Raw genomic sequence first — 22,635 nt, forward strand, 5'->3', positions numbered from 1 at the left:
GCTGTCGGTTTACCTTGGCTGGCTATAAAAATTAGAGGGATCGCATGTTATTTTTTAAAATGATTTATTTATTTAAATATTTAAAAAAAACGCACGTGGTTCCTCTTATTTTGATGCACAGCCAAGATAAGCCCAAGGCTGAGGGTGGCAGTCTGTAGTCGTGGCTTTATCTGTGTTAGTATCGATATACAAGGGGGGCCCTACATCATTTTTTTTATTCATTTATTTATTTTAGACTGCAGTATAAGACAACAAACAGCGTCTGTGATTGCAGCCAATCACAGGCACTGTAAGAGAGGGTGGGGGCTTGATCTACCAGCAGCCAATCAGAGCCACTATTGGTCGAGGAAAGCAGTAAATATGTATGAGCACTAATTAGCGGTCCCGGAAGCTGTGTTACAACCACGTGAGAGGCTCAAGAAGTATAATGCCCCTGATTTAGCGCCTCTATTTTAAAGGCTGTTCGGGTCCCTATAGAGCTATATGGGGTTTTTCACCCTGTCAGATTTTCAGCTTGAAGTCCAGGCCTTAACTGGACTTTTATTTTAATTCCGGCCAGACCCACCTGAACATCTGGGGGTTACCTCATCACTACCGATGTCTCTTTTGATGGTATTAAAGTCGAGACTTCCTGACCTTTTTTCGGCCACCATTTCAGACTTGTTTAATATATATCCTACATGGCTTGCATGGAAGTCTATAACTTCACTATTATGAAGTACAGTATTTGAGTCACTTCCACTGTTATATTTTGTTGCGCCTGAACTGATGACTCTTGAGATGAGTCGACTTGTTGACTCCTATATTTTGCATGGATGTCCGCCTCCTGGCTCTGAATGGATGAAAGGACTTCATTTCTTATTCTACCAACTGTCATGGCACTCAAAAGATGTAGTTTGGCAATTTTCTTAGCTAAGAGACCAGTATTGATCAACTGGATGATGCTGTTTATCTTTTCTTGGAAAATCTTCTTCATGGCTGCTAATTGATTCGAACAGTAACTTTTTGTTGTGAATGAACCTAGTAAAACATTGAGCTATTGAGGTATTATGGAATTTGAGAACAGGTTGCACTTTGTCGTATACTAGTATACAGGAAGGGGGTGCAGTGTGATACCAAAGCGTGAGATCTGATTTCTGCCTTTGCATAAACTCATAATAATATTGTAATATGTTTATTTGCTACTAATAGCAGTTTGATATTTATTTTGTCTGCTGGCTTATACATTGTCATTTGATTATGATATTGTATTGACAAAGTGACAGTGTCTATTATTTATTGATTAGCTTACAAACAGTATAATTTTAAAGCCATGTCATTATTTTTTCATCTTTTAGACCTTTACTGGCCAGCCACGTTGTGGGGTAGTTGGATGCATGTGATGGAGCATTGTCCTGCATGAAAATCATGTTTTTCTTGAACGATACTGACTTCTTCCTGTCCAACTGCTTGAAGAAGTTGTCTTCCAGAAACTGGCAGTAGGTCTGGGAGTTGAGCTTCACTCCATCCTCAACCTGAAAAGGTCCCACAAGTTCATCTTTGATGATACCAGTCCATACCAGTACCCACCTCCACCTTGCTAGCGTCTGAGTCAGAGTGGAGCTCTCTACCCTTTTCTGATCCAGTCCCTGGCCCATCCATCTGGCCCATCAAGAGTCACTCTCATTTCATCAGTCCATAAAACCTTAAGTCTTAAGATATTTCTTGGCCCAGTCTTGACGTTTTATCTTATGTTTCTTGTTCAAAGGTGGTCATTTTTCAGCCTTCCTTACCTTGGCCATGTCCCTGAGTATGGCACACCTTGTGCTTTTTGATACTCCAGTAACGTTGCAGCTCTGAAATATGGCCAAACTGGTGGCAAATGGCATCTTGGCAGCTTCACGCTTGATTTTCCTCAATTCATGGGCAGTTATTTTGCGCCTTTTTTGCCCAACACGCTTCTTGCGACCCTATTGGCCATTTGCCATGAAACGCTTGATTTTTCGGTGACCACGCTTCAAAAGTTTGGCAATTTCAAGACTGCTGTATCCCTCTGCAAGACATCTCACAATTTTGGACTTTTCAGAGCCCGTCAAATCTCTCTTCTGACCCATTTTGCCAAAGGAAAGGAAATTGCCTAATAATTAAGCACAGCTTATATAGGGTGTTGATGTCATTAAATCACACCCCTCCTCATTACAGAGATGCACATCACCTGATTTACTTAATTGGTAGTTGGCTCTCAAGCCTATACAACTTGGAGTAGGACAACATGTTTAAAAATTATCATGTGATCAAAATACTCATTTGCCTAATAATTATACACACAGTGTATATAAAATACTATTATGTTGACACATACCCGCTGTATTTTTATGCAACCCATAAGCTGTGTTAAAATTAACTGCTCTTGCACTTTATATATTAATTAATGTAATAGGGTTATTAATATGTTGAGCATGTTATTAATACTATATGGGTATACTTGAAATTATCTACTCCAGTTATTATATCTATCCATACATCTCATATAGTATCTTAATGAATTTATCTTGGCCCTAATTTAGGGTTTGTTCCTCCATTTTATTGTATATTTTTAACATTTTATATCATGATAATAAAATTTTTTATTAATTATATACCAAATAGTCCTTGTGTTGTTGTTTTGTTTGTTTCCTTTTGGACTGTGGGACTTTATGATATTGTGCCCTCTTTTTCTTTTGCGTAATATCTACATATCTGTCTGTCTACCTATTCTCTATAACTCACGTTCTATTAACCAAACCAAACAAATGTCCCAAAATATATATAATCTCAATAAATTAAATAAATACTCAAGAAGAAAACAAGAGATTATCTTAAATATATTTTATTTAAATTATTAGTCAAAAACTACTTAAAACATACATAAAAACATATGTTGTAGGTCAGGATAAACACAGTGGATACAGGGCTTAATATTGGACACAAGATGCAGAAATAGCTAAAAGTATAAATATATAGGAAAATCTCCTTTTTAGAGCATACAAAAATTCAGCTGTATTTAAACTTTGGTTGGTTCAATAAATAGAAAAACAGGAGTAACAGCATTAAATAATTTTTGTATGATCTAAAAAGGAGATTTTCCTATATATTTATACTTTTAGCTGTTTTTTTCTGCATCTTGTGTCCAATATTAAGCCCTGTATCCACTGTGTTTATCCTGACCTACCATATATGTTTTTATGTATGTTTTAAGTAGTTTTTTGACTAAAAATTTAAATAAAATATATTTTTTAAGATAATCTCTTGTTTTCTTTTCACCTTCTATTAAGTTCAAAGTAGTCTTTGTGAAATACCTAAAAGTTCTCTAGACTTCGTTTTGCTGCCCTCTACAGTGACAATGTATGCATTTGATTTGGTTTTTGATAGAGCTGTGTGATTGTTTCCATCAGTGTGTTTGTCTAGCACAGTAATACACGGCAGTGTCCTCATTCTTCACATTGGTCATTTTCAGATATAGCATGTTATTACTGTAGTCGGTGGAGATTGTAAATCGTCCTTTAATTCCATCGGCATAGTATGTGCTACTTCCAGATATACTGCACAACCACTGTAATCCTCTGCCAGGAGCCTGCCTGACCCAGTGCATCCAATAACTACTCATGGAGAAATCAGAAGCTTTACATGAAAGTGTGTGAGATCCTCCAGGCTTTATCACCACTGGGTCTGATGACTGAGAAAGACCAGTGTCCGAAGAGACTCCTGAAAGAAGAGGAAATCAGGTAGCACAAGATTTATCAGTGTAACATAATGATATATATCAACCCCCGACTTATCTTACCTGCCAAACAGAACATTAATGTGAACAAAGCTAGAGATGTCTCCATGGCTGCAAATAATGAGATGGCCCATAACTCGCACCACGTCTTATTATACGGAGCAGCCTCAGGAGCTGATTAACAAACAGGAAGAGGGTCACCATGTTTGCATAACACCAATATAAATGCAGCAAGGGCAGGAATTAAAGGATCCTATGTGTAAGTTCATGATGACTTATCTAAAGCAGCACTAATTAGCGACAGGGCTGTTGTACATGGGGAGAAAAGAATTGTAGTGAAGACAACCTATATTCTTGGAGTGCTGAGTGATTATTGTTTCATGTGTAGTGGGTGGGCCTACCCCCTACTAGTTCAGCACAGGTTACCCGGCACTGTTATTATTAAAAGTGTTAAATTTTATTATTGTATGTGATTTTGTGTATTAGGGCACCCCCTAGTGGCTGGGTGGGACGGCTGTTGCCACCGGGGAGGAGGAGTCGGCCGGATATCTAGGGAAGGGCTGTGTGTGTGCGAGGAGTAGGATCCGGGACAGCAGGCAGTGAACATCTGCAGCGGCAAGTGTGAGTGTGTGAGCGGAACATCAAGGGACACCGGAGTGAAGGAGGTGGACGCAACCTCAGGGTCTATTCCGCTGGTGTGGGTCCAGTGTGTGCTTGACCGGAGAGTGGGAGCCCAGAGAAGAGGAGTATCTAGGGCATATCCCCACCAGAGGGCGCGTTTGGGCAGGTTGTCCCCAGCTCCACCAATATTGCCGGAATCTGCTGACCGGAGTGTTATTTTGTACTTGAATAAATGTCAGTTTTTATGCATTTCAACTTTTGCCTGAAGACTCTTTGTGCATCGGCCGATGAAAGAGACGTCCCATACTGCACATTCAAGTCAGTCTCCGAAGTTAAAGAAGTGGTGGAACCAGGGGTCTGCCTCAGCACCAGTGCCACGACTACACAGCCAGAGGTGCCCCTGAGTCATCACTTCATGTGGCGTAGTCGGCAGGATCCGAGTCCCTTGCCGGAGAACCAGGAGACTGAAGACCAAGTAGTGCCTGAGGCACAGAATTCTGACTATGGGAGAAGATTTCCAGTTCCCTGGTGGGAGGAGAACACAGTACCCGCAGCGTTGGACCGGGTACAGGATGATGACCAGAAGGCCGTTATCTATGTTGAGGAAGAAAAGGCGCGAAAAGTTGGCGCCGAAAGAAGAGCCTGGGGCTGGCCGGTGCCGAAGAAGAGGTTCGGAGTACTCCGCCCAAAGAGGGGAGGCGCCAGCTCCAGGGCATTGATGAAAACATACAAAGTGGGCGGTGTTCGGAAAAGAAAGAAGTACCGCCGCGGAGGAGTCAAGAGAAAGCGTGAGGCTGGGGGAGGATTCTGTTTAAGAGCGGGAAACAGAGGCCCGCCTCCTTTTTCCTCAGTCTGCGTTATGACTCTGCCGCTTGCTACAACACAGCGATTAGAGATGGCAGCACTTGGACAACCAGAGGAATTGGCTACTACCATGGCTTTGATCAGCCTAGGCCGGGGCTGACCCAGGTTCGCTCCTGCCAGTGAAGCAGCTTTGGTGGATCTTCCAATCGGACCAGGAGGTTCTACACGCCCGGATAAGGTGTCTTGGAAGACCACCTGGGACGCACAGACCGGAAGCACTATCACTGAAGTGAGGGCGACTTATGCTACTCCATCAGGAAGCCGTCCGGGAGTTACAGCCTTCCCGTGGGAGACCTCACAGCTTGACGCCGCCGCTCCACCATATGCTCCCTTGTCGGAGTCGGCTGAAGACTTTGCCGAGCGTCTGGAGAAGGATCACCGTGGCTTCGTCTGGGACCCGGTAGTCGTCCTGCCCGCTGAGCCGCACCCCAGAGCTCCGTCCCCGAAGCCCGACCCTGTTCAGGAACGTCTTCTGGCCGAAAACCTTGTCCGGAAGATGCTGTCCGGTCCGGGCGGAGAGGAGCTGGCCCTGCAGTTTACCACCGGCGTGGTTGTAAAATTCAACCAGAAAGAGGGGTACGGCTTCATCCGCGAGATCAGCACCGGGGACGACTATTTTTATAATAGAGTCCACCTGGACGTGGAGGGGTTGCCCAGGCGTCTCCACACCCTTTGGCCGGGCGAGAAGGTCCAGTTCTTGCCGGACGCGGGAAGTCGCGGCCTGTTTGCCGTGGCCGTTAACCGCATGCCAACCGCCCGGGAAGCGGAACAGTGGCAAGAGGAGCTGGAGTGGGAGGAGCAACAAGAGCGGCGCCGGAGCCATGCCAGACCGGTCTCGTCCGAGTCCTCTCACCCCCGGCGCATCATGGCTGCTGCCCCGGAAACAGCGTCTGAACCGACCATTGACCCGGAGAAGATTCCATCAGTGGTAGCGGTAACACAAAATGTTACCAACAAGCCGGTCATCATGCTAGACGCGTCGCCACCCGCGCCACCACCATCCCGGGCAGAGACGCCATCACCCCCGCGAGGAGCTACAGCAGCTGCGCCCGTGGAGCCGCCTTTCGCCCCTGTGTCCTTCAGAAGAATCCGCCGCCAGCCGGGACAATCTCTGGGGGCCTACATCCAGGCTCAAGCGGAGGAATGGAAGCGGGCCTGGCCCCCAGAGTAAATTCCTACTGCCCATCTGTTGTTTAAGTCCGGTGCTGTTTAACCGGCAGAAGTTCTTTTAAAAGTTTTACGGGTCCGTTGCCCGCCAACTAAGACCGGGAGCGCTGTTGAGCCTCCGGGCGCCCATCCAAGACCGGGAGCGCTGTTGAGCCTCCGGGCGCCATCGTAAGACCGGGAGCGCTGTTGAGCCTCCGGGCGCTACCTAAGAGACCGGGAGCGCTGCGGCGTCACTAAGCGCCCCTAAAGACCGGGAGCGCCGCTGAACTGGTGCCGCTGTTGGTGTGGACTGACCTAAAAGGTTTTTATGTTTTAATGTGTTTATAGTTAAGAGCCTTGCCGGGAGGCTCGGATTTTAAGAGGGGAGGCATGTAGTGGGTGGGCCTACCCCCTACTAGTTCAGCACCGGTTACCCAGCACTGTTATTATTAAAAGTGTTAAATTTTATTATTGTATGTGATTTTGTGTATTAGGGCACCCCCTAGTGGCTGGGTGGGACGGCTGTTGCCACCGGGGAGGAGGAGTCGGCCGGATATCTAGGGAAGGGCTGTGTGTGTGCGAGGAGTAGGATCCGGGACAGCAGGCAGTGAACATCTGCAGCGGCAAGTGTGAGTGTGTGAGCGGAACATCAAGGGACACCGGAGTGAAGGAGGTGGACGCAACCTCAGGGTCTATTCCGCTGGTGTGGGTCCAGTGTGTGCTTGACCGGAGAGTGGGAGCCCAGAGAAGAGGAGTATCTAGGGCATATCCCCACCAGAGGGCGCGTTTGGGCAGGTTGTCCCCAGCTCCACCAATATTGCCGGAATCTGCTGACCGGAGTGTTATTTTGTACTTGAATAAATGTCAGTTTTTATGCATTTCAACTTTTGCCTGAAGACTCTTTGTGCATCGGCCGATGAAAGAGACGTCCCATACTGCACATTCAAGTCAGTCTCCGAAGTTAAAGAAGTGGTGGAACCAGGGGTCTGCCTCAGCACCAGTGCCACGACTACACAGCCAGAGGTGCCCCTGAGTCATCACTTCACATGTTTCCTGGGAACATTCTTAAAGGGACAGTCTCATCTCATATATTTATGGCCAATCCATAGCTGCGGTTTGTACACAAGGTTGCCAACCATCCATGAACTCCTGGACAGCTAATAATAATAGGGAAATTTATTCTTACATTCGTGAAAGAAATTTTATATGTTCATGATTTTTTTTCTTTGTAAAGCTGGAGAAACTTGTGTAGATTAATGAAATTACTAGTAGTTATCATAATTTATAGTTCACAGTAAATGTCTTTTTATCACAAGTATGGATTGAAGACATACAGTTGAAACTAGACGTTTACATACACTAAAACTAAATCTAAAATAACACATATGCATGCTTTTCTCACTATCTGACATGAAATGAGAATAAACCTTTCCTGTTTTAGGTCAATTAAGATTACCAAAATCTATATATATATTATTCTGTCTGTCTGTCTTGCTCCAAAATTGTGTCCTTACGGTAACAAACAGCGGATTGGCCGCTGGGCTCGCCATGGCCCCGCCCCCCACACAGATTGGACGCTCGCCCCAAACAGCGGATTGGACGCTGGGCTCGGCATGGCCCCACCCCCACACACGGATTAGTCGCTCGGCCTGGAACCGCCGCTCGGCCTGGACCAGCCCCCTCACGCATTGGACGCTCGCCCCAAACAGTGGATTGGCCGCTGGGCTCGGCATGGCCCCTTCCCCCCACACGGATTTGCTGCTCAGCATGGACCCGCCCCCTCACGCATTGGACGCTCGCCCCAAACACCGGATTGGCCGCTGGGCTTGCCATGGCCCCGCCCCCCCCACGGATTAGCCATACTGTAGAATAATAGCCGTGAGTGCTGTACCCCCGGGAGCCCACACCAGCGTACGCCGGCAACCCAGCCGACACATACCCTCGCATTGCTGGGGTTGCCGGCGTACGCTGGTGTGGGCTCCCGTGCGAGCGGGGGGCGGGGTACGCTGGTAACCATGGTACACATCGAGTAATATTGTGTAGCATGATTACCAGCGTACACCGACTCCCAGGTGAGCGCATCAAGGTCCTGCAGCGGCGGAACACACACACACGCACACACATAACAACAGACACACACATCAGATCACACTCACTCTCACACACACCTCACACACACATCAGATCGCATCCACGTCCTGCAGCGGCGGAACACACACACACGCACACACATAACAACAGACACACACACACACATCAGATCACAATCACTCTCACACACACCTCACACACACATCAGATCGCATCCACACACTCTCAACTTCCAGTGATATCGCTTGCTTCTCGGCGGTGACACTGTGCGATCAGTGACCTTCCAGGACCTGCCAGAAGATCACATGGCCAGAAGCATGTGGTATCCCCGGCTGTTGTGAGTGTGAGCGCGTATGTGCAATATCGTCAATGTGTGTGTGCATGTATGCGATCGGGTGTGTGCGTGTATGGGGATGGAGCACAAAAGGGAATGCGCAGCATGGGGGATGGAGCACGATGGGGAGTGCGCAGCATGGGGGATGGAGCATGTTTGGGAGTGTGCAGCATGGGGGATGGAGCACGTTTGGGAGTGCGCAGCATGGGGGATGGAGCACGATGGGGAATGCGCAGCATGGGGGATGGAGCACGATGGGGAGTGCGCAGCATGGGGGATGGAGCACAATGGGGAGTGCGCAGCATGGGGATGGAGCACGTTTGGGAGTGCGCAGCATGGGGGATGGAGCACGATGGGGAATGCGCAGCATGGGGGATGGAGCACGATGGGGAGTGTGCAGCATGAGGGATGGAGCACGATGGGGGGTGCGCAGCATGGGGGATGGGGCACGATGGGGGGTGCGCAGCATGGGGGATGGAGCACGATGGGGGGTGCACAGCATGGGGGATGGAGCACGATGGGGGGTGCGCAGCATGGGGGATGGAGCACGATGGGGGGTGCACACCTCCCCCCAAAACACACACACACACCACCACACACGCACTGCACAACACACGACACACACACTGGGAACCACAAACACCGCCCTACACAGACACCCACACACACACAGACAACGCCGCACACACACAACACCCAACACACAAACACCGTGGCACACACAAATATATGCACATGCCGCACAACACACACATTGCACAAAAAAACAAAAATCATACATTAACTACACAATACGTAAATTCTAGAATACCCGATGCATAGAATCGGGCCATCTTCTAGTCATTTATATTTGCCAAATGCCAGAATAATGAGAGAGAACATTTTAATTCACTTTTATTACTATCTGCAAAGTCAAAAGTTTACATACACTAAGAATACTATGCATTTAAACAATATGGGACAGCTCATATAATGATGTCAAGTGTTTGGAAGCTTCTGACAGGTTCATTGGCAACATCTGAGTTAATTAGATATACACCTCTGTATTTAATGCACACCTGAAACACACTACTTCTTTGTGTAGCATCATAGGAAAGTCAAAAGAAATCAGCCAAGATCTCAGGAAGAGAATTGTGGACTTACACAAGCCTAGTTCATCCTTAGGTGCAATTTCCAGATTCCTTACCTTGCCTCGTTCATCTGCACAAACAATTTTACGCAAGTACAAACAATATGGATATGGCTATCATACTGCTGAGGAAGGAAACAAGTTCTGTGTACCAGCGATGAATGTGCTTTGGTCAAACATGTGCATATCAACCCAAGAAAAAAAGACCTTGTGAAGATGCTGGCGGAAGCTGATAAAATTGTGCCATTATCCACAGTGAAACAAGTACTGTATCAATATGGGCTGAAAGGCTTCTCTACCAGGATGAAGCCATTACCATAAAATAACTGTAAAAAGTCAGATTATTGTTTGAAAATGCATACAGGAACAAAGACTTTAATTTTTGGAGACGTCCTGTGGTCTGATGAAACTAAAATTCAACTATTATGGTCATAATGACCATCGTTCATCATTGGAGGAAAAAGAGAGAAGTTTGAAGCCTAAGAACGCCATCCAAACTGTGAAACACGGGGGTGGCAGCATTGTGTTGTGGGGTTGTTTTGATGCAGAAAGGACACATGCACTTCACAAAATAGATGGCATCATGAGGAAAAAAAAGTATGTGGCAATACTGAAGCAACATCTCAAGGCAACAGTCAGGAACTTAAAGCTTGTGCAGAAAGGGGTCTTCCAAATGTACAATGACAGGAAGCATACTGCCAAACTGGTAACAAAGTGGCTTAAGCATAACAAAGTCAATGTTTTGGAGTGGCCATCATAAAACCCTGTTTGTTTTAATGTTTTGTTTATTGAAGCAAAAGATGATAATAATTCACATACATCAGAAATCACAGTCTTAACTAATACAATAACATTCGCGTCAGTTGCTACCCGTTTTAACTCTATGACTCGAATTATTCCTGAAATAGACTGAACCATCGGGTACTGGGAAAGTCCGAATTAATTTAGTAGCCTGGTTTCTGTATTAAGCTGCAACATTTTTAACAGCAAAATCAAAGAAACAAGAAGTAGAGGGGGAGCTAGAATCTAGTTGAGCGCATTTTATCGCCTGAAATTTAGCTCCATAATTAGAGTTAGAGGGTTAAGAGACAATAGAAAAGGGGGGAGAGAAAGAAAGGAGAGAAGAAAGGAGAGGATTTTGGTCCTAGATCCGATCAGTCCGCGATAAGAATTATTAGACATCTGTCACTCGTCCCAATGGTGGGGGGTGAGGGGTGGCTCCCAAACTCCTATGCTGCCTTCTGCGAAGTCACTATTGAAAATTGAGGTTTAGACTTATAGACCTGCCAGCCCTCCCAGACCTGGAGGAAAGAGAGCATATTTTGACGCGAGAGGGCTGAGAGTTCTTCGACGTGATATAATTGGTCGATCTTCATCAAGAGCTGCGCGAGAGTAGGGGTTTTCGTTGTGCGCCACAGCTGGGCTATGAGAAGCTTACAAGCTGAACCTACAAATGACGCCAGATTTGAAGAAGCTTTATCTTTAGGCCACATTGGGAAGTTCAGGAGCATGTGTCCAGGTTCCGGGACCCCCTGGTTGCCTGTGAGTTCAGATATCAACTGTGATGCCATCTTCCAGAAGGCCTGGATAATCGGGCAAGTCCACCACATGTGTAAATAAGTACCCCTGTCCCCCACGCAGCGCCAACATTGATCTGAGTTGGAGGAGCTCCATGTATTAGACGAGGTGGGAACAATGTACCACCTCGTAATCACTTTAAATGAATTCTCTTGAACTCTCACACAACACGACGGACCGTGTGAGGCCTTGTAAATTTGGTTTGTTTGTAAATCAGTAAATGTAGATCTCAGGTCCCTTTCCCATCTTAGTACATATGCTCTCTTTACCACCAGCTTTTTTGTAAGCAGGGTCTGGTACAGGTTAGAAAGAATTTTCCTGGGAGCCCGGGTTTGCATGCAAAAAGATTCGAATGTAGTTAAAGGTCTGTCGAGATGAGTATGAGGTAATAATGGCTGAATCACATGTTTTAATTTTGTATGATGGAGAAACGTGAGCTTGGAGAGGCCTGGGTTCATGCCCATCTCCCTTTCAGATATCAGAGAGCCGTCCGCCAGAAGATCAGCCAACGGAACATTCACCTTGGTCAGGAAAGGGGATTTCGTGGACGCGGCCTGGTTTACATCGGCATCTAAGATGTCGGAAACTTGGATTAGAGGAGAGAGTGGCGGGGCCAATATCTCACTGTTTTCCTTCCATTTGTGCAAGAGAGTTCTCGTAAGCTCATTTATGTAGGATCTTTTGTCCCTCTGATTAGCAGGGGAAAGTAGCATTGCTCTCAAAGATGTGGGGGCTAGGTATTCTTCTATAGAAATCCATAATTTAGTCGGAGGTCGTCTAATCCAGTCTATCGTTCTAGAGAGGACTGCGGCATGATAATAAAGTGCTATATTGGGTAATCCCATGCCCCCCCTGTCCCTTGGTAAACTCAGTGTTTGAAAGTTGATTCTCGGTTTATGTTTGTGCCAGATATAGTTGGATATTAAAGAGTTACACTTGGAAAGAAAAGATATGGGAATTGGTATGGGTAGCATTTGAAAAAGGTAAATAAACTTAGGAAGTATAATGCTTTTAATTAAATTTTTCCGACCTATCCACGAGAGGAAGGGAGCCCTCCATGAGGCTATATGTGCAGAAAGTGTAGGAAGAAGGGGTTTGTAATTGAGCTCAAATAGAGATTTGAAGGTTTTCCCCAACTTAATGCCTAAATATGTTATGTGACTATTTGGCCATCTAAAGGGAAACGAAATTTGGAGAAATTTAGTGACTTTACTGGCGAGGTTAATACTTAGTGCTTCTGATTTTGATAAGTTAATTTTGAAGTTAGACCATCGGCCGTACTCCTCTAATATTTTCATAAAGGCAGGGAATCCCCTCTCCGGCTTGGACATTACCACCAACAAATCGTCCGCAAAAGCGGCGGACTTGTGGTGAATTCCCTGTAAATTGAACCCCTCTATGTCCCGGTCCTGTTGAATGGAGGCTAGCAGAGGCTCCATGACCAGGACAAAGAGTAAGGGGGACAAGGGGCACCCCTGCCTTGTACCATTTTTAATGTCAAAAGGGTCGGTGAGGGTATTATTTATTTTAATCCTGGCCGTGGGTGAAGTGTATATCTGTAGTATTGCGCTTATGGTATCTGGAGGGAAATGGAAGGCCTCCAACGTCCCCCGCAAGAATGTCCAGTCCACCCTGTCAAACGCCTTCTCGGCATCCGTTCCCAGCAGCACAAGAGGCATCTTATGGATCCTGGCGTATTGCATCAAGTTCAGTACTCTTAGTGCGTTATCCTTCCCCTCTCTTCCTCTGACAAAACCTGATTGTTCTGGGGAGACGAGATCTGGAAGAATATCTGCCACCCGATTGGCGATTAAACTAGCATATATCTTTAGGTCCACATTCAAAAGTGAGATGGGCCTATAGTTTCCACAGCACTCTGGGTCCTTCCCATCTTTATGTATTAATGATATATGTGCCTCTAGTGCTTGTTTGGGTATAGGGTCGCCGAGTAGAAGAGCGTTGCACGAAGCTAATAGATGATCCCCCAAAACATCAAAGAATTTCTTATAATAAATAATGGGAAGGCCATCCGGACCTGGAGCCTTTCCCACGGGGCTCTTGGACAGGATGGACTGAACCTCCGCTCGGGAAAACGGTTTTTCTAAAGACGCCTGTTGTGTTTTTGAGAGTTTCGGAAGATTTAATTTAGTTAAGTAGTTTTGTATATCACATTTCCTCTTATCTCTCTCCACTGCCGACTCTTCCGGTCGAATTTGGTATAAATTTTTATAAAAGCGAAGGAATTCTTCCGATATTTGAGAATAGTCTTGCGTACGATGGCCCTGTGGAGTTTTAATTGCATGTATGAACGTACGAGCCTGTCTTTTTTTTATCATGGACATCATAAGTTTCGAGGCCTTGTCCCCATGTAGGAACATACGATTCCTCCAACTGAGATAGAACTTAGCCGACTGTTTATTGAGTATATCTCTCAGTTCAATGCGCTTTGCCGTCAATTGTTCTAATGTCTGTTGGGAAAGAGATTTCTTATGCTGAGCCTCCAACGTCGCTATCTCAGCATACAGAGTCTGCAAAAACAAATTCCTCTGTCTGTTGAGATGTGAGGAGATGGAAATTAGTTCTCCCCTAATGACCGTCTTATGCGCCTCCCACAACAACGGGGCCGCAATATCTGGTGCCTTGTTCTCTGCAAAGTAATTACGGAGACATTCAGATATGCGTTTCTTGTTTTCTTCCGAGGAGAGAATTGACTCATTCAATCTCCACGTACGATGTAGCCAATACGGCCTCAGGAGTGAGAAACTAGCTGCAACATAAGCATGGTCAGAGTAAGGTGTAGATTGGATCTCTGAATCGTTTACATTGGATAATAGATGTCTAGGTAGAAAAATGTAATCTAGTCTGTGGTACGATTTATGAGGATTCGAGAAGAATGTGTAGTCTTTTACTGTGGGGTGTTGGTAGCGCCAAATGTCTATTAGAGAGAGGGATTGGAGAGAGCATTTAATCCGAGATAGGTCCTTTAAAGAGAGGTGGCTTTTCCTTGCAGTAGAGTCTAATTTGGGTTCCATAGCCACATTAAAGTCACCGCACAATATTGGAGTACCTTCTGAAAAATTGCGGAATTTTTTGAGCGTGGACAGCAACCATCGAATCTGTTTGACATTCGGGGCATATACATTCCCTAGGGTCACCATAGAGCCCGCTAACATACCCTTGACGAAAATATATCGACCTTCAGGGTCAGTAGCGATATCATGAGCTAGAAAGGGTATATCCTTAGCGAGTGCTATGGAAACTCCTCTGGAACCTTTGCGTGTGGAAGGGGCATGAAACCAAGTGTTGTAGTGTGCTTTGGTAAAGCTTGGGATTTTGCTTTCACGAAAATGCGTTTCTTGGAAGAATATCATATCAGCATGCCTCTTTTTTAGACTATGCAAGGTCTGTGACCTTTGTACAGGGGAGTTCAGGTCATGTGCATTAAGGCTTATTACCGTAAATACCTTATGATGTGACGCCATGTTGGTGCAAACGGAATGACATTCTGTTCTTATCCCGCTGGGATGAATGGACCGGACTTATGACCAATGAAAGAATGAAGAAGACAGATAGATTGGGAAGTAGAAAAAGATTTAAAGAAGAACAAGGTATTAGTATCAACATTTTCAACTATTTGAAATTCAAACAAAAAAGAGTGTGCCTTAAGAGGGAGCAACAAGTGCAAAACCTCTGTAATAACTTCACATTTTAGGTTAGCATAATCAGTTAGATATAACAGCAGACCCAGACCGGAAACCAGGAAACCCCTTCAAGGAGGCTCGCCCCCAGAGTACATCTGCAGTTTCTTCGCCGCTTTGCGCCGGGCTCTGTGGGTCTTCGGGGTGAGGCTGTGCCATGGGGCTGGATCAGGAAGCAATTGCAGTGTAGCCGCTGATCGATGAATTTCCAGCTCCGGATATTTATCCAGAGTGATCCCCAAATCTTCACAAATCCTTCTTATCTCTGCCGAGGTTTTGGCTTGGTAATGTTTTCCATTGGCAGTTATGGCAATGCCGAACGGATATAACCAGCGGTACGGAAACTGGCGTTGGCGTAGCACCGTTGTGAAGGGTTGTAAGAGCCTTCTTTTGGTCAGGGTGGTAGAAGCGAGGTCCTGAAAAATCATAATGTTAGAACCTTCATGACTTATAGAATCCGCTTCTCTGGCTTTTTCCAGAACAAGTTCTTTAACTCGATAATCCAGGAAGCGGCATATAACATCCCTTGGTGGTTCCCCTTGTTTAGGTCTGGGTCTCAGCGATCTATGTGCTCTTATCAGTTCCAGTGTTGGAGCAGGGTCTGTATCTATCAAATCAGCAAATATGCCCTGTAGGGTCGGAATCAAAGCCTCATTCGCTACCGATTCTGGAAGGCCCTTTAATCTGAGGTTGTTTCGCCTTTCTCTATTTTCATGGTCTTCCAGAATGGCATGTATTTGATTGATATTATCCTCCTGTTGACGAAGACAGGAGATGACAGAATTGGAGGTGGAGGTTATTGTGGCTTGTGCCGCTTCGAGGGATTCCACCCTGTGTCCAATTTGGCCAATTTCTTGTTTGATATCTGAAAGCTCCTTTGCCACCGGCTCCAACGCATTTTTAAGGATCCGCTTTATAAAAGATCTTGAGATGGGGAGACTCTTGCTATTATCCGCTCCCTCAGTATCACTTTCATCATCTTCTATATCCTGTATGTCATTAGTAGACGTACTTTGAGGGCTGCCTGTTTTAGCGTCAGCTGGATGAAGGTGTTTTTTAAGAAATTTATCGAGATCCGCCTGGGTAGTAGATTTGGCTGGTCTGGGCAAAGAGCTAGCCCGTGCGTTGCCGATTTTGACCATGTTAAAGTCAGACATAAGTGTTTTTATGCTTGAGAGAATGTATAGTATGGGTTAGGCCACTCCGCTCCCCCCAGATGGCACCGATTTTAGAACATTATATTCCCTCAAAGAGGTGGAGAGAGGCGAGAGGAGAGAGTCTTTATGTTGGTGATATGACTATGTAGCCTCTCTCTATGTCATCTTCCTCCAGGGGCCGCTTCTGTGGCCTCAGTGCCCGTGCAGGTGTATGGGACTGGTATTTGGGAGATTTCCCCACTTCCAGCTAGCCCGCCACTCGATGGAAGTCCAGATCTGGGCTGACAGGGTTCCCAGTTGTGTGTGAAGTAGGTGGAGGGTTGGGGAGCGAGGTAACCCCTTGTGTCTCCTGGTGCCCACTTGCAGGTTGGAAAGGAGGTCCCCTTCAGCCTGAACCCTTCCTCTATCTTCACCCTCCACTCAACTGACCCCCAGCACAGGGGAATGCTTCCCGGCGACTCTTCCCCAGCACTAGTCTCTGGGCTCTGAGATCCCTTGTCAGCAACCCTCAGCAGTGTGTCCAGTCACTGAGCTGCAAGGGCAATCTGTGTAGGTGGACGCCGGTGGGTGCAGAACGCCGGCTACACGTGGCTGGGCCCTAGCTGAACCATAGGCTCAGGGCTTCGGTGCGGGGGAGCAGCGGACGCGCTGACAGAGCTCAATATGGCGGCTGCTCTCCACTCACGGCCCTCCGGGGCGTCAGGAAGGACGGATATGGGCCCAGTACAGGGAGATTATGTCAGATGTCTTTCTCTCAGGCCTGAACTATTCCCTGGGGCTCGGGGGGGTGGGGAGGACTGTGTCTGGGAGCGCCGGGATCGCAAGTGCCTCGGCTAGGCCCCAGAGACACCGCAGTGCGGGTCCCGGATTTCGGTGCTGAAGAGGAGTCGGCGTTACGCCCGCTGCCAGAGGGGACCACACTCACCGCCGGGCGCTGCAGAGTACCTCCGAGATGCCGCTCCCAGCCGCCGCGAGATCTCCCGCCGTCTCCCAGGAGCTCCACGCGGCCTCCCTGGACCTTCGCGTCTCGCCGCTCACTCACCGCAGATGAGCCGCCCGACAGGCAGGTGAGTATGAGTATCCGGGCGCTCCAGCTCCCCAGGCCCGCCGACTTGCTCTGACGTCCCGTGAAGCTTCAGCCCCGTCCACCCACCTCGGGCCCGGCCGGCTGCCAAGTTAAGATGGCGGCCGCGATTCTTCTCCCGCTGCTGTCCGGAGCGCCAGTCCAATCTGTACTGGGGAAGGGTAGACAAGGGTCGTCCTGCCTTCTCGGTCTGTTCCTCCTGGCTCCCCTGAAATGCTCTGTTGTTCTTCAGGTGGGTGCCTCCGATTCTCTGAGTTCTTATTTTTCAGGCTCTGTAAGCCCCCATGCCCCGTCAGGCCACAGTTTTAGGGGGGTCCTCAGATGCGCCCTTGTGATTGCACACAGAAAATGGTGGTCTCCCCACCCTTCTAGCGGTCTGGGGGTCCGAATGGAGGAGCCAGACAGATGAATTAGCCGTCAGGAGGCCAGATGTTGATGGATCTGTCAGGAGCACCTTCACTCACGTCTGCTCCTGACGGTGGCCATTTTGGACTCCGGCCATCATAAAACCCTGAACGCAATCCTATTGAAAATGGGCAAAGCTGAAAAGACAGGTGCGAGCAAGGCGACCTACAAACATGTACCATCAAGATGAACAAGGGAGGAGAGAGAATCCAGCACCGATGTAGTAAAAATATTTTCTTTATTCAAAATTCATAAAATGAAAAATCTGACCAAATGCAGAGTATAAATACGCTTAACGTGTTTCGGAGAAGAACAGACTCCGTATAATTTTAAAGCCATGTCATTATTTTTTCATCTTTTAGACCTTTACTGGCCAGCCACACTGTGGAGTAGTTGGATGTATGTGATGGAGCATTGTCCTGCATGAAAATCATGTTTTTCTTGAACGATACTGACTTCTTCCTGTCCAACTGCTTGAAGAAGTTGTCTTCCAGAAACTGGCAGTAGGTCTGGGAGTTGAGCTTCACTCCATCCTCAACCTGAAAAGGTCCCACAAGTTCATCTTTGATGATACCAGCCCATACCAGTACCCTACCTCCACCTTGCTAGCGTCTGAGTCAGAGTGGAGCTCTCTACCCTTTTCTGATCCAGTCCCTGGCCCATCCATCTGGCCCATCAAGAGTCACTCTCATTTCATCAGTCCATAAAACCTTAAGTCTTAAGATATTTCTTTGCCCAGTCTTGACGTTTTATCTTATGTTTCTTGTTCAAAGGTGGTCGTTTTTCAGCCTTCCTTACCTTGGCCATGTCCCTGAGTATGGCACACCTTGTGCTTTTTGATACCCCAGTAACGTTGCAGCTCTGAAATATGGCGAAACTGGTGGCAAGTGGCATCTTGTCAGCTTCACGCTTGATTTTCCTCAATTCATGGGCAGTTATTTTGCGCCTTTTTTGCCCAACACGCTTCTTGCGACCCTATTGGCTATTTGCCATGAAACGCTTGATTGTTCGGTGACCACGCTTCAAAAGTTTGGCAATTTCAAGACTGCTGCATCCCTCTGCAAGACATCTCACAATTTTGGACTTTTCAGAGCCCGTCAAATCTCTCTTCTGACCCATTTTGCCAAAGGAAAGGAAATTGCCTAATAATTAAGCACAGCTTATGTAGGGTGTTGATGTCATTAAATCACACCCCTCCTCATTACAGAGATGCACATCACCTGATTTACTTAATTGGTAGTTGGCTCTCAAGCCTATACAACTTGGAGTAGGACAACATGTTTAAAAATTATCATGTGATCAAAATACTCATTTGCCTAATAATTATACACACAGTGTATATAAAATACTATTATGTTGACACATACCCGCTGTATTTCTATGCAACCCATAAGCTGTGTTAAAATTAACTGCTCTTGCAGTTTATATATTAATTAATGTAATAGGGTTATTAATATGTTGAGCATGTTATTAATACTATATGGGTATACTTGAAATTATCTACTCCAGTTATTATATCTATCCATACATCTCATATAGTATCTTAATGAATTTATCTTGGCCCTAATTTAGGGTTTGTTCCTCCATTTTATTGTATATTTTTAACATTTTATATCATGATAATAATTTTTTTTATTAATTATATACCAAATAGTCCTTGTGTTGTTGTTTTGTTTGTTTCCTTTTGGACTGTGGGACTTTATGATATTGTGCCCTCTTTTTCTTTTGCGTAATATCTACATATCTGTCTGTCTACCTATTCTCTATAACTCACGTTCTATTAACCAAACCAAACAAATGTCCCAAAATATATATAATCTCAATAAATTAAATAAATACTCAAGAAGAAAACAAGAGATTATCTTAAATATATTTTATTTAAATTAGTCAAAAAACTACTTAAAACATACATAAAAACATATGTTGTAGGTCAGGATAAACACAGTGGATACAGGGCTTAATATTGGACACAAGATGCAGAAATAGCTAAAAGTATAAATATATAGGAAAATCTCCTTTTTAGAGCATACAAAAATTCAACTGTATTTAAACTTTGGTTGGTTCAATAAATAGAAAAACAGGAGTAACAGCATTAAATAATTTTTGTATGATCTAAAAAGGAGATTTTCCTATATATTTATACTTTTAGCTGTTTTTTTCTGCATCTTGTGTCCAATATTAAGCCCTGTATCCACTGTGTTTATCCTGACCTACCATATATGTTTTTATGTATGTTTTAAGTAGTTTTTTGACTAAAAATTTAAATAAAATATATTTTTTAAGATAATCTCTTGTTTTCTTTTCACCTTCTATTAAGTTCAAAGTAGTCTTTGTGAAATACCTAAAAGTTCTCTAGACTTTGCTTTGCTGCCCTCTACAGTGACAATGTATGCATTTGATTTGGTTTTTGTTATAGCTGTGTGATTGTTTCCATCAGTGTGTCTCTTGCACAGTAATACACGGCAGTGTCCTCATTCTTCACATTGTCCATTTTCAGATATAGCATGTTATTACTGTAGTCGGTGGAGATTGTAAATCGTCCTTTAATTCCATCGGCATAGTATGTGCTACTTCCAGATATACTGCACAACCACTGTAATCCTCTGCCAGGAGTCTGCCTGACCCAGTGCATCCAATAACTACTCATGGAGAAATCAGAAGCTTTACATGAAAGTGTGTGAGATCCTCCAGGCTTTATCACCACTGGGTCTGATGACTGAGAAAGACCAGTGTCCGAAGAGACTCCTGAAAAAAGAGGAAATCAGGTAGCACAAGATTTATCAGTGTAACATAATGATATATATCAACCCCCGACTTATCTTACCTGCCAAACAGAACATTAATGTGAACAAAGCTAGAGATGTCTCCATGGCTGCAAATAATGAGATGGCCCATAACTCGCACCGCGTCTTATTATACGGAGCAGCCTCAGGAGCTGATTAACAAACAGGAAGAGGGTCACCATGTTTGCATAACACCAATATAAATGCAGCAAGGGCAGGAATTAAAGGATCCTATGTGTAAGTTCATGATGACTTATCTAAAGCAGCACTAATTAGCGACAGGGCTGTTGTACATGGGGAGAAAAGTATTGTAGTGAAGACCACCCATATTCTTGGAGTGCTCAGTGATTATTGTTTCATGTTTCCTGGGAACATTCTTAAAGGGACAGTCCCATCTCATATATTTATGGCCAATCCATAGCTGCGGTTTGTACACAAGGTTGCCAACCATCCATGAACTCCTGGACAGCTCATAATAATAGGGAACTTCATTCTTACATTCGTGAAAGAAATTTTATATGTTCATGATTTTTTTTCTTTGTAAAGCTGGAGAAACTTGTGTAGATTAATGAAATTACTAGTAGTTATCATAATTTATAGTTCACAGTAAATGTCTTTTTATCACAAGTATGGATTGAAGACATACAGTTGAAACTAGACGTTTACATACACTAAAACTAAATCTAAAATAACACATATGCATGCTTTTCTCACTATCTGACATGAAATGAGAATAAACCTTTCCTGTTTTAGGTCAATTAAGATTACCAAAATCTATATATATATTATTCTGTCTGTCTGTCTGTCTTGCTCCAAAATTGTGTCCTTACGGTAACAAACAGCGGATTGGCCACCGGGCTCGCCATGGCCCCGCCCCCCCACACGGATTGGACGCTCGCCCCAAACAGCGGATTGGACGCTGGGCTCAGCATGGCCCCGCCCCCACACACGGATTAGTCGCTCGGCCTGGAACCGCCGCTCGGCCTGGACCAGCCCCCTCACGCATTGGATGCTCGCCCCAAACACCGGATTGGCCGCTGGGCTTACCATGGCCCCGCCCCCCCACACGGATTAGCCATACTGTAGAATAATAGCCGTGAGTGCTGTACCCCCGGGAGCCCACACCAGCGTACGCCAGCAACCCAGCCGACACATACCCTCGCATTGATGGGGTTGCCGGCGTACGCTGGTGTGGGCTCCCGTGTGAGCGGGGGGCGGGGTACGCTGGTAACCATGGTACACATCGAGTAATATTGTGTAGCATGGTTACCAGCGTACACCGACTCCCAGGTGAGCGCATCAAGGTCCTGCAGCGGCGGAACACACACACACGCACACACATAACAACAGACACACACACACATCAAATCACGCTCACTCTCACACACACCTCACACACACATCAGACCGCATCCACGTCCTGCAGCGGCGGAACACACACACACGCACACACATAAGAACAGACACACACACACACATCAGATCACAATCACTCTCACACACACCTCACACACACATCAGATCGCATCCACACACTCTCAAGTTCCAGTGATATCGCTTGCTTCTCGGCGGTGATACTGTGCGAGCAGTGACCTTCCAGGACCTGCCAGAAGATCACATGGCCAGAAGCATGTGGTATCTCCGGATGTTGTGAGTGTGAGCGCGTATGTGCAATATCGTCAATGTGTGTGTGCATGTATGCGATCGGGTGTGTGCGTGTATGGGGATGGAGCACAATAGGGAATGCGCAGCATGGGGGATGGAGCACGATGGGGAGTGTGCAGCATGGGGGATGGAGCATGTTTGGGAGTGTGCAGCATGGGGGATGGAGCACGTTTGGGAGTGCGCAGCATGGGGGATGGAGCACGATGGGGAATGCGCAGCATGGGGGATGGAGCACGATGGGGAGTGGGCAGCATGGGGGATGGAGCACAATGGGGAGTGCGCAGCATGGGGATGGAGCACGTTTGGGAGTGCGCAGCATGGGGGATGGAGCACGATGGGGA

The sequence above is a fragment of the Anomaloglossus baeobatrachus genome, chromosome 1 (genome assembly GCF_048569485.1).
Source record: "Anomaloglossus baeobatrachus isolate aAnoBae1 chromosome 1, aAnoBae1.hap1, whole genome shotgun sequence".
In the NCBI taxonomy this organism is placed as follows: domain Eukaryota; kingdom Metazoa; phylum Chordata; class Amphibia; order Anura; family Aromobatidae; genus Anomaloglossus; species Anomaloglossus baeobatrachus.